The 13,335-nt window shown below is 39.7% G+C and overlaps 1 protein-coding gene across 1 annotated transcript in view; it reads right to left on the reverse strand.

Annotated features, from left to right (window-relative positions):
- LOC139733001 (neurochondrin-like) overlaps positions 1 to 12,019 on the reverse strand; it is a 32,751-nt gene extending 20,732 nt beyond the window's left edge. The window contains exon 1 of the mRNA XM_071643840.1: positions 11,914 to 12,019. The gene's annotated coding sequence lies outside the window, so the exon portion shown is untranslated. The remainder of the gene's footprint in view (positions 1 to 11,913) is intronic.
- Positions 12,020 to 13,335: the final 1,316 nt, after the last annotated feature.

Below are 13,335 nucleotides of genomic sequence, written 5' to 3' on the forward strand. Positions count from 1 at the left end.
TTACAACAACAACAACAAAAAATCTACTCGGCACATTTGATGCATAGCCGTATTATAGTTCAGTTATATCACAAAACACCCTAGTGAACTACAAAATTCTGCAATAAAGCAGCAAATGTATAAAGGAGATATTACTAATTTTCTCAATAAACCGTCAAGGCGGCGTTTAATTTGAGAAATGGTTTTTAATAACTATTGTTCACATTTTGTATATTTAACAATACTTTTCACTGATGATATTGAATAACATTTTCATGTTGGACATTTTTATCCCTAACTCACAATTTATAGCTATTTTGAAGCACTAACGGTGTTTTGGTTTTTTTTTTTCATCAGCAAATGTTAGCATGGGGCTTTAAAGGTCATCTCTATCATCTTGCACTTTGGGAGCCAGAAACCCACACGCTTGCTTGAAAACAGAATTTTCCACTCAGCAAATCTCTTCACTGGTTTACGTATGAACAGCAATACACTGTATAGATAAAAGGAACCATGAGCATTATCTTACTGTATGTGTGGGCAGGGGGGTTAAGGGGCCATCTTATTTCTCTCGTGGACTTGAGGGACAGTAGCAAGCTACATATAAACAGGGGTAAGTGGGGGGGGGGGGGGGGGGAAGGGAGCAGTCTGCATACAAAACTCAAAAAATTCCTACAAGGCTTCAGTCGGGTTTGTGACATTGTTTAGCTTACCATTTACCATTGGGAGCCCTTTGGTGATTTACAAAATGTTCAAGTTATCAAATTTTATACGTAAATATGTGTAGTCAGTTGTATCATAAAAACATCCTACCACACAAAAATTGTGCTAAGATATAAGGCCTAAGATATAAGGAGATATCACTGTTTTTCTCAATCAAGAAACAATTTCATCTGCAAATGGTGAATAATACCTTTAAGATGCATTTTTGGTTCTTTCTTTTTGTTGATAGTCAAAACAAATGACAACTTCTATCATTTTATTTGAGTTGCAAAAAAAGTGCAGTAGGACTGTAGATATACCCCCCCCCCCCCCCCATTCCACAGCCTACAGATAATGCAGCAGGTTGCTAATACTACCTACAGTGTGTTCAACTAAAATTCACTGAATGGCAAATAACATAAACAAGAGCTTGCCTGATAAATGTTTAGGATAGGGCCTACATACTCAATAGGCCATTCAGACAAGTAGAAATGCATTCATATTATTATTCTTATTTTTTTTTAGTACATGGAAATGCCCTGATATGGTCAGTAATCATTGCCACTTTGTTTGTAACCACTGTCATACTTGAATACAAGTGACTACCTGGTACATCCAAAACAAAATTTTAACCACTGCTGCCTATTTGCATAGATGATCTATAAACAGGGCACACTTGGCATTTTGGTTATACCAACTCACTGCATTACCAATGTGCTTCTGCTTTGCATAGTGTAATACAGAAGGCTTCTCTTCTCCTGAGCTCTTGCTAGGCTTTTTGTAATGCTTTTCTCAAAATGCAGTTTCAATCAATGCTCAAGTCTAAGAGCACGGCAAAAAAGCATGGCATCTTGAAAAACACTTTTCATTCCGCTCCGACTCTGAAAGGAACGGTATCAGTAACAGAGATAGCTGCTGTATCAGTGTCTCTCACAGAGTGATCATTTCATTGACATGTCAACGTCAACCACAAGGTCTCAGGACACAGTAACACTCCAGGGGCATTGTGCCTGACCCAGATGCTACATTCTGGTATGCTCAATGATTTACATAACATCTCATTTCATCTTCTTTTTTAAAAATTGATATAAATAAAATGTTTTATATTGCAAATCAGCTGCAGAGATGTTAATTAGTACTTACATGTTGATTGATTCAGTTGGCTGTCTTACACAGCAACATACAACTTATTATAGGCTGCTAGAAAATGCTGCATTTACATAGATCAACAGGGTTTGATAGAACTGCAACAGACTTTACATAAAAGTCATTATTTTTATGCAGTTTTGTTTTTAGGGTCGCATCCATACACTTGTATATCTGACAAGTGAGTACATTTAAGTACCAGCTAATAATGGCTTGCACACACTTCTCACAATTTCATGCAAAAGTCTACAGACAGTGCCCCAGCATACAAATGAGTTCCATGTAGCCTTAGAATGCACACTACTTGCACACATATGTGTGAAAGACATGACTGTTCAATCATAAGACTTCATATAACAATCATATTTTGTGAACTTCAGTAAAGAGCAGCCAGTGTTCTGCATGAAGTTTAAGCACATGGATCATAACAGAATAACAAGCCATAATATAAATCTTATCACTTTCATGATAATATTTAGTCTGTGCTCCATTTTCTAGAGGATGTTATCATTTCCTGACATAATGCTGTGGGCATGAATGAATTTCTTGTTTGTTTGTGTATTTTTTTCTTTTTGACAAATGCTACAAGCAATGCTGATTTGATTATCTAAGGACACCAAGCCATGTATTAAAGCAAAGGTAACTGTATATTTCAAGTAAAATTTACGATTTGGGCTCTTCAAAGAATGGTATTCTCTACCTCATTAGCATACCTGGGTAAATTTTAAACTATAATTTGTAGTATTTAGGTATTGGTATTATTATAAAAATAAGTAAATGTACACATTATGGTGAATTGGTATTATGTAAGCAGCCTAAGAAAGAGCTTTAGAATCAACTGAGATTTTCTCTACCTGTCATGAAAGGGGGTTCACTTTCTAAACATGACCATGGATGTATAATGAATTTAGCTACAATGTTAGAATGGAAACATTCATCATTTGTTTGTCTATTTCCATGAAAAGTAATAAAAGGGCATATATGTCATGCTACGATGTATCATGCTCCTAATGTGACACATTGCACATAATTCTTAAGAGTAAGAAACATGTCCTTTCTATTATGCATGATATCTAACATGAAAAGCCACTTCATGTTCATGGTGTTACGACCAAAATCACTCCGAGAATGATCGCACAAAAGAAACAATCAACTGATGTTCAGGCGGTTTATTAACAGTGATATTGTAGGTACAGACTGGTAATCGGTTTCACATCAGTACAATAATGATCAATAGAAACAAATATAAGTCAGTAATGGAATCACTTACGTACGCATTACACGCAATATCCCTGGAAATGTCCAAATACGATGCTCGATGCACAAACGAATGATCCGCGATGCACCGATGAATGATTCCTCTGACGTAACTCCAGAGGCACAGGTTACGATAGTCCACGGTATAGATCTGGGGTAAAATCCACGATATACGTCCACGGCGAAACGTGCAGAGTCCAAATGTTGTGACGACCACGTCCAGTTGATGCGTTGAATGATGATTCACTTAATATTGTCCAGCTAGGAATCCAGCCCGTCACAGCTTTTCCGTAGCAATGTCCATTGACACAAAAATGGTGTCTATACCCAATGAAGGCAAATTAATTATCTGCAGGCAAAATGTCTCCCAGGCCTTATCTCCGCAAACATAACAGGTCAGCAGGTAACGCAGGACTGACTATAACAAGTCGCTTCAGAGCCAGAAGTGACGTAACTCTCAGAGCAGAGGTGTTGGGTACTCTGCCTACTGCAGAATTTCTCTAGCTTATATACTATCTATTCACCCCTTCTAGCACATTCTATAACTCTCTCCAACCTACTAGCCAGTCCAAGTTCCAGGAAACCTGGATGACTCACTGCCTAACTATGTGCAAAACATCATTACCAAGAATAACTACCAATCACATTGGGCTACAGGGACAGTGCCTCACTCAGCCAAATATGTAAGCACTTCCCAGAAAATTCTGGAAAGGGTGAAATCATTCTAGATTGAGTGAGTTATAATGCATTTATTCTTACATGCATGTACTGTGTAGTTACATTGTATACCACCTAGAAAATTCTCCACTGATCTGGTCAGCCTGTATGTACTATATCTATACCACATAGAATGTTCTCCATTAATCTGGTCCACCTGTGTACATACACATTAAAACAGCCAGGCATACAGTACATCATACATGTACGTGTACATAACTACTAGTGTGTACATTTGTGACACCATCCCCCATGGGAAAAAGAAAGCCTTGCCGTAGCAAGGGTTTCTTTTACCTTCACAATTTCTCATTATTATTTACAATGAATGTGAGGTAAAGTCCAAGTCAAGCAACAATAATCACATACTATCACATGCCTTTTGGATAGCTGTATTAGTTCCATGTTCTCTTTTCATGGATACTATTTACAATGATATTGCTTGGATTCTCTTATACAATCATATCAAACTGTTTTGCACACATTAATGAATATGCTAAACACATACACTGGAAATGATATGCGGTGAAAACTTTTCACCTTTAACTTCTACTGTGCTATCCACTATCTATGTCACACCAACTGACTTTCTGTCATAGCACTCTTTCAGCACATTGACATGACGCATCCTCTGATCTTTGCATCTGTCTGGTGTGCTGATCACATAGTTCACATGATCATTGAGTTTCTTTTTGACACAGTATGGGCCACTGAACTTGGCTTTCAGTGGTTCACCTTGTATGGGCAGCAGTACAAGAACTTTGTCACCTGGTTTGAAGGTTCGGGCTTTGGCATTTTTGTCTGCCTTTCTCTTCATAGAGTCTTGTGACACTTTCAAGTGTTCCCTAGCTACCTCACAAGCCTTTGAAAGCCTTTCACGAAACTTTGACACGTAGTCAAGTAGGTGGACCTCATCATCCTCCGTCATGAATTTCTCTTTGATGAGCTTCAGTGGGCCCCTAACTTCATGACCATACACCAACTCAAATGGGCTGAAACCCGTCGACTCATTTGGGGAGTCCCTCGTTGCAAACAGCAGGAAAGGGATGCCCTTATCCCAATCCTCGGGATACTCCTCACAAAATGCCCTAATCATTGTCTTTAGGGTCTGGTGGTAGCGCTCCAACGCACCTTGGGACTGGGGATGATAAGCTGACGACTTCAGCTGCTTCACACCCAAACGATACATCACCTCTTGAAATATGCCTGACATGAAATTTGACCCTTGGTCAGACTGCACTTCCTTGGGCAACCCATACCTAGTGAAAAACTGCACTAGAGCATCTACCACAGTCTTAGCAGTGATATTTCGCAATGGGATAGCCTCTGGAAACCGTGTAGACATATCCATGATTGTCAAGAGGTACTTGTGACCCGACCTAGTCCTAGGCAAAGGTCCAACACAGTCAACTAGAACCCGACTGAATGGTTCTTCAAACGCAGGTATCGGAATCAATGGCGCCGGCTTCACCGAATGCTGTGGTTTACCAGCCACCTGACATGTGTGACAAGTCTTGCAAAACTCAGCCACATCCACATTCAACCCCGGCCAATAAAAATGCCTCATGATCCGATCCTTTGTCTTTCTGACGCCTAAATGGCCGCCAACAGGTAACTCGTGAGCAATCCTCAAGATCTCACCGCGGTAACTGGGAGGGACAACAACTTGACGGACCACCGTCCAATCCTCATCAGCTGGCCTATGGGGAGGTCTCCACTTCCTCATCAAAATGCCATCTTTGACATAATAGCACTCAGGGACCTTTTCAGCCTCAGCCTCAGAACACGCCGTCTGAGACAAGCCTTTCAACTCAGAGTCTGCCTGCTGTGCTTCAACCAAGGAAGACTTGCTAAACAGCCCATCACTGTTAGCCTCGGAGCCTAATACAGCAACCCCATCATTCAAATCCTTGAAAAAGGTTTCTGCCAACCAAACACCGGAATTCTCCTCCACATCAACAGAATCCGCATCATCTTGAACAGCTCTACGAGCCTGAGACCTAGTCACAACACAATCTGGGAAAATCCCAGGAAATTCCTCCTGCAACTGCTCAGTTTCAGCAACCACCACTGGTTTCTCCGAAACAACTGGAGACGCAACCACCTTGTCCCCAGCCAAGTCATTCCCCAACAAGAAGTCAATGCCTGCCATGGGCAACTCAGGAACAACTCCAACAGTGACAGGACCAGAAACTAGGTCACACTTCAAATCCACTCTATACAGTGGCACTGACATATAACTGCCATCAACAGTCTGAATCAAGACTTTTGCATTCACTGCACTATCTGGTGGAAAAGTCATACCACCATCCACCATCAATGACTGAGAGGCCCCCGTATCCCGCAGGATGACCACTGGCTTACCTGCCTCACCAGAAGTACATGGGGTCACCTCACCATCAAACAAAAAGCTATGATAGCTCTCATCCACCTGCTTCATCCTATCTTTGAATTTGGGAGATTGACTTTCAATGGCCTGTGTTTCACTGAACGGGACACTGTTTTCGGGTAGGACACTTTTTGACATGACAAATCCCAAGTCCTTCTTTGTTTTGTTTTGCAACTTCCAACACTGTGACTTTACATGCCCTGTCTTGTTACAGTGAAAACATTTAATGACATTTGCACTTGTACCGGACCCTTTGTCAGATTGAGGCTTTCGTGTCGATGAAGTTTCAGAACTCGTGCCTTTTTCAGAACCAGCATTCTTTGGATTGCTCGACTGATTTTTGTCTCTCTTGTTTCCAGAGAAATTCCGGAAAGGTGGTCTGTTGTCATTTCTGTGGGTCAGCTCATACTCATCAGCCATCAAGGCTGCTTTATGCAAACTTGTCACTTTGTGATCATCCAAATGCGACCTCACACTGAAAGCAACACTCTTTTTGAATTCTTCCAAGAGAACAACCTCACGTAGGTTATCAAAGTCCTGATCCACTTTAAGGGATCTGTACCACCTATCAAACATCATTTCTTTTTCTCGAGCAAACTCAACATGTGTCTGGCCTGGTTTGTGGTACGAATTTCTGAATTTGTGTCTGTACGCCTCTGGCACCAACTCATAAGCATTCAACACTGCTTTCTTGACTGTAGCATAGTCACGTGATTGCTCTTTTGAGAGAGATGAGTACACATCGGCTGCTTTGCCGACAAACACACTTTGAAGGAGCATGGGCCAAAATTCCTGTGGCCAGTTCAAACTGTCAGCCACCTTCTCAAATGACACAAAATATGCATCAACTCTGTTTTCTTCAAACTTTGGCACCAATCGAATGTTCTTGGCCAAATCAAATTCAGGGGGAGCCCTTTCACGATTTCCAACAGTCTGTGCATGAGTCAATTCCATCTCACGCAACTTCATTTGCTGCTCCATTTCGAATTTCCTCATTTCCATTTCTCTTTGTTCTCTTTCCCTCTCTCTTTCCATTTCTCTTTGTTTTTCCTTTTCCTTCATTTCCATTTCTAGTCTCATCTTCTCTTTCTCCAGTTCCAATCTAGCAAGCTCAAGCCGTGTTTGATCTGAAATTTGAGCTTGATCTGGAATGTTGATTTCTTCTTTGAGCTCCATGTGACCAGCTACTAAGTCAAGAATCTCTGCCTTTCTTACACCTTGTGGAACATCAACATTTAAATGCTGTGCAACAGCGGTCAAATCACATTTGCGTAACCTTTGCAAATCTCGGAGGGACAAATCTGTCCTCTGAACAAATGCCTGAACATCCATTGTACTGATTGACATTGTCACAATGTATTACACACAATATACAATTGAACAATCAACTCAACTGGTATTTTGTCTGTACCAATATTCTGGATTCCGGAACGTTCCAAATTCTAAGTTTTGGCTTTAAATTCACTTCTCGGACACAAGCCCCCAATTTTGTTACGACCAAAATCACTCCGAGAATGATCGCACAAAAGAAACAATCAACTGATGTTCAGGCGGTTTATTAACAGTGATATTGTAGGTACAGACTGGTAATCGGTTTCACATCAGTACAATAATGATCAATAGAAACAAATATAAGTCAGTAATGGAATCACTTACGTACGCATTACACGCAATATCCCTGGAAATGTCCAAATACGATGCTCGATGCACAAACGAATGATCCGCGATGCACCGATGAATGATTCCTCTGACGTAACTCCAGAGGCACAGGTTACGATAGTCCACGGTATAGATCTGGGGTAAAATCCACGATATACGTCCACGGCGAAACGTGCAGAGTCCAAATGTTGTGACGACCACGTCCAGTTGATGCGTTGAATGATGATTCACTTAATATTGTCCAGCTAGGAATCCAGCCCGTCACAGCTTTTCCGTAGCAATGTCCATTGACACAAAAATGGTGTCTATACCCAATGAAGGCAAATTAATTATCTGCAGGCAAAATGTCTCCCAGGCCTTATCTCCGCAAACATAACAGGTCAGCAGGTAACGCAGGACTGACTATAACAAGTCGCTTCAGAGCCAGAAGTGACGTAACTCTCAGAGCAGAGGTGTTGGGTACTCTGCCTACTGCAGAATTTCTCTAGCTTATATACTATCTATTCACCCCTTCTAGCACATTCTATAACTCTCTCCAACCTACTAGCCAGTCCAAGTTCCAGGAAACCTGGATGACTCACTGCCTAACTATGTGCAAAACATCATTACCAAGAATAACTACCAATCACATTGGGCTACAGGGACAGTGCCTCACTCAGCCAAATATGTAAGCACTTCCCAGAAAATTCTGGAAAGGGTGAAATCATTCTAGATTGAGTGAGTTATAATGCATTTATTCTTACATGCATGTACTGTGTAGTTACATTGTATACCACCTAGAAAATTCTCCACTGATCTGGTCAGCCTGTATGTACTATATCTATACCACATAGAATGTTCTCCATTAATCTGGTCCACCTGTGTACATACACATTAAAACAGCCAGGCATACAGTACATCATACATGTACGTGTACATAACTACTAGTGTGTACATTTGTGACAATGGTGACATTAATTTTTACAAAAATAATGGTTTATTGTATTATTTTAGAGTTTTGTCAAATTATCCATTCTTATTCATTTTATTCATATCTATGCCTCAATTCATAATAACTTTGAGAACTTAGTGAGATTATATGGTATCTGAAGCCCTTGAAAATACTTGCCAATTTTCACACAATTACAATATTAGCTTATAATTGTTTGAATGTTTTATCAGATCACTTCATTATTTGTTTTTCTTCCTTGCATCCTAGTCACAGAACTTGGTATTTGAAGGGCCCTTAATTACACCTGCAAATTTTCTCATTGATACAATGGTCTATTGTATCATTTTAATGTTTTATCAAATTGTGAATTTTTAAAGATATTTTTTGTTTTATTCTTTCCAACCACCAAAAAAATGAACTTTGATGAATTTGATGGCCCGAATCAGCCCCCAAGAAAAAAAAAAAAGTTGGTGTCGAGCCTAGACTTGGCATAAGATTCAATAAACAGTTGACATTGCACCATCATCAACCCACTCCCCCTGAACAGTTCACATTTCTAGGCACTGCTTTATGAAGAGTTATAATTGATTATATAGTTGATTTCTATCATAAGTTTATGGCAGCCTGTATGGTAAGGAAATTTATGATTGATTATATCTTTTGATAAAATGGGGTCAGATTCAACTTGAAGGATAGAAATGTATTTTTCTTAGACTTTCAGTAAGAAAAAAAGAAGATAAAAAGAGGAATTTATACAGTAAAGACTTGAGTACAGGTCAATGAGGGATCTGTGAGGTACCAATCTCATTATGTCATCTAATTTGCATAATGGGTTTGACCAAAATATAATCAGTGTTTTGTGAAACATTATCACAAATCTCCATAGTTTTCTTACCTTACATGACAAAGTATAATGCAATTTTGACTGCTCTGTCTGTTTTGATTTTCCTTCATCCATTTTAATTAACTAGAACTTGGAGGAGCTTGCACTTCACGAATTGTGTTCTCAGTTGCCCTAGCATTTGATATCGTGTGACTGAAATTACAAAGAGAGGCTACCTAGATGCTTCTTAAATGAAAATGAAAGCAAGGTATTATTCAGTATGCTTCTTCTTACATTCACACTTGATGCATACATACATATGCAGGGCTTGACACTAACGGTGGCCCGGTGGCCCAGGGCCACCAAGAACGCACGTCGGGCCACCAAAATTTCAGAAATGAAGAATTTGATGGCCTGATCGGGCCACAAAAAAAAGTCGGATGTTTGCCTTTGGGCCACCAAAAATAAAAGTTAGTGTGGAGCCCTGATATGTGTAGGTCAATTGTATCACAAAACATCCTACCACATAAAAATGGTGCAATAACGCCTAAAATATACAGAGATGTCACTATTTCTCTCAACAGTTCTGGTTTAGTCTAGAAACAATTTTATTGAACTATTGTTCACATTTTGTAATATTCAACAATTAACATTGATATCATACTGATTAACATTTTCACATGTGTCGTTGTTTCTATCCGTAACTCACATTTAACCCGTTGAGGATGGGCTGATTTTGCTACAACACGCATATTCCCATAGACACACGGTCCGCCCGAGTATACTCGGGACTCGTCCTCAATGGATTAAGAATCATTTTGACGCAGTAAAGCTGCAAGTTTTGTTTCATCTGCAAATGTATGAATACCGGTAATGCCTTTAAATTGAGGAATCAACTCCCTATGTCTTTCGCAATGTATGTTGTACATTGTATGGTGCCCTAGGTATGCACATTATACATACAGCAGATCATGCTAACAATCCTTCCTCTGAGAAAATGTAAAAAACAAGACATTCCACACAAAACAAACAAGCATGAATGTCGCATAATTACAGTCACTATGACTATCTACAAGGCTGAAACTTAGGGATGATGACTACACGTATCTAAAAAGAAAGGGTGACAGTTAAAGATAACAAAAACTTGGTTTTTATATTCAAATCATGTGTCCAAACTGATATTACAAAACTGTAGAATGCGAGTTGATGACATTATCACCTAGCTCAGCAAATTCAGTTATATGTGGTTGTGTAAAACTTTAAAATCACATTTAAATCTTTCATGTTGAAGTCCAATTTGAATGAATTTCTACAATATTTTAGTCTAATTTTACTGTAGTTAGTAAAGTCAACTTGGCCTTATACATATCTGGTACACTCAAATTCATACACCAGGATTCGAAAACAAAGACCCAGTGTGGCCTGACAAGCATGCTGCCATCTGCCTAGCCTATCAAAATATGTGGAAATCATCATACAGAATACGGGACTGGGTCTGGTGCCTACTTCATAAGTATACTTTGTAATTTATACAAATCTTTCTCTAGGAAAATACAAAATGTAGTGTTATACCGATGTTATCAAAATGTGTCGATTGATTAAGCCTTGGAGAAACTTGCCAAGCAATCTGGAGAACTAGAAATCTAGTTTTCTATAAATGCAATAAATTCAAGAATGAAATAAAACGAGAGAAATAGCGGATGACAAGTTTAAACGTCAAATATGTAACCATGATAGAAATTAGAATCCTTGATTATAAATGAGTCAGCTTGAGTCCACACTGAATAAAATGTGCTTATTTGTGACATTGGACTGTTTGGAGGTCATTGTGATTGATTATTCAAGTCACGTCTTTTGACATACATGTGCAGTCTCTAGACTATACTACCTCTAGTAGTTTCAGCCAAGTTAGACATCATGGAATCTACGTTGTAAAATATGCGGTGGATAAATTTGCAGTAAAATCTCAGTATCTTAAGCGTATAGCTTCCTGTCAAAAGCTGCAACAGGGATTGCTCCTACACAAGTTCAAAGGCACCTGTGCCACGATTTTGCCTGACGAAAGCACACTCCGCTGCCCGAGATTTTACACTCTTTGCACACGGAGAGTGGTTTTTGCTCTTTATCTCAATTTGATCACAACACACTGCACTGCACTGGCCAGTTCAACAGTGCAGTGTACTGAACTGAGCCACACACACACCGGAGCGTAAACACGAATCTCAATCGGCACATCATAACATCTCACACGTGGGACTGCGTAGAGAACAATCCGAGGGTTCACTCTGAAATTAACTTCAAACGTTTTCTTACCTCTGTCTATATGAAGCTCAAGATGAGTCTCAAAAAGTGATAGATGACATAGAGACACAGGGCCAACGATAGGAAAAATGCAACCGCAGTGGAGATCTTGTAGCAGTCCATCAGCATAAATTATCCCACGCGCTGCCGCTGCACAACCGAGCGAGGGCTCCACAGAGTTCGGCGAAGTTCAAGAAGGCGAGCGAGCGGGCGCACCGAACGATGCCTCTATTATCTTCACCCGTACATAATACAGTCGTTGTACATTCTAATGAATATTTATTACCGGTAGACATCCCCGCATAGCCTACAAGTTTTATTTACCTTTCCACGTCCAGTGCATCCTTCATCATTTATTATTGTTGGTATACTACCTGTAATAATTATACGAACGGAGAATATTGGTTTCGTAGGGAGTCTACTGACTGTATCTTAATTTGGTAAAGAAGTAACAGTTGCTATAAAAACGCTGTCTTTTAGAAAGCAAAACCTTTTAACAGATTTGTGGTTTCTACACGCAGTACTAGTATACTATACGTCCTAAATAATATCCTAAACGTCCTAGGATTATCTATTATGCTCCTTTTTGCATGGCCGAACGGGGGGGGGGGGGGGGGCTCCCCCCCCCCCCACACACACACACACTTTTTGTGCACCATACAAAGGAATACAAAAGGTGTCATCACTTTAGGACCCCAATTTATTTTGCCCCGGAAGTGCCTAGCTTCTTTTTTTTTTCTTTATCTTTTTTTGTCTTCTTTCTGGTATTCTACAGGCGGCATAAATCTTGCTTGTACTATAAGGCCTGGGTGTGTGTGTGTTTGTGGGGGGGGGGGGGGTCATGTGTGATCTAATCTTTAGTGATTCTATAAGATATTGCTTAAGAAGGTTGCTCTTCTTTTGATCGAGTTATAGGCATTAATGGACGGGCGGGGAAGGGCTGAAGGGGGTAATAGTTGGAGAGGGACCTGCTCACATAAGTTGTTGTTAAAGGGACTGTACTGGTTGATGTGAGGATTCAGGTTTTTAACTTTGTTTGTTTTGTGAAATAATAAAAGACCTCTTATAGAGCATGTAAATTCAAGAAGGATTCAAAATTGGCCTTGAAATGGCAGAGATATCCAAAAAAGCGATCCTATAATAAAATTGACAGGCCACGACTTTTATTAGGATCTCTTTGTTTTACCCTGATTTACTTATCAGTCATTTCAAAACCGATTTTCATCAAATAAACGTTTGTTTCCCCTTAGAATTAAATGCTCTTTAACATCTCATAGAGTTGTTTCTAAATATCGGCGCAAAACGTCGGCAAGCTGAATCCTCACCTCAACCAGTATTGTACAGTCACTTTAATGGGTAGGATATACTCAGTTTTGTCGTAGATTCCACGCTAGACACAAATGATTGTAAGGAGATTATAAAAAAAAAGACATT

The sequence above is a fragment of the Diadema antillarum genome, unplaced genomic scaffold (genome assembly GCF_040938485.1).
Source record: "Diadema antillarum isolate AM-2024a unplaced genomic scaffold, OU_Dant_1.0 seq00000459_RagTag, whole genome shotgun sequence".
NCBI lineage: Eukaryota > Metazoa > Echinodermata > Echinoidea > Diadematoida > Diadematidae > Diadema > Diadema antillarum.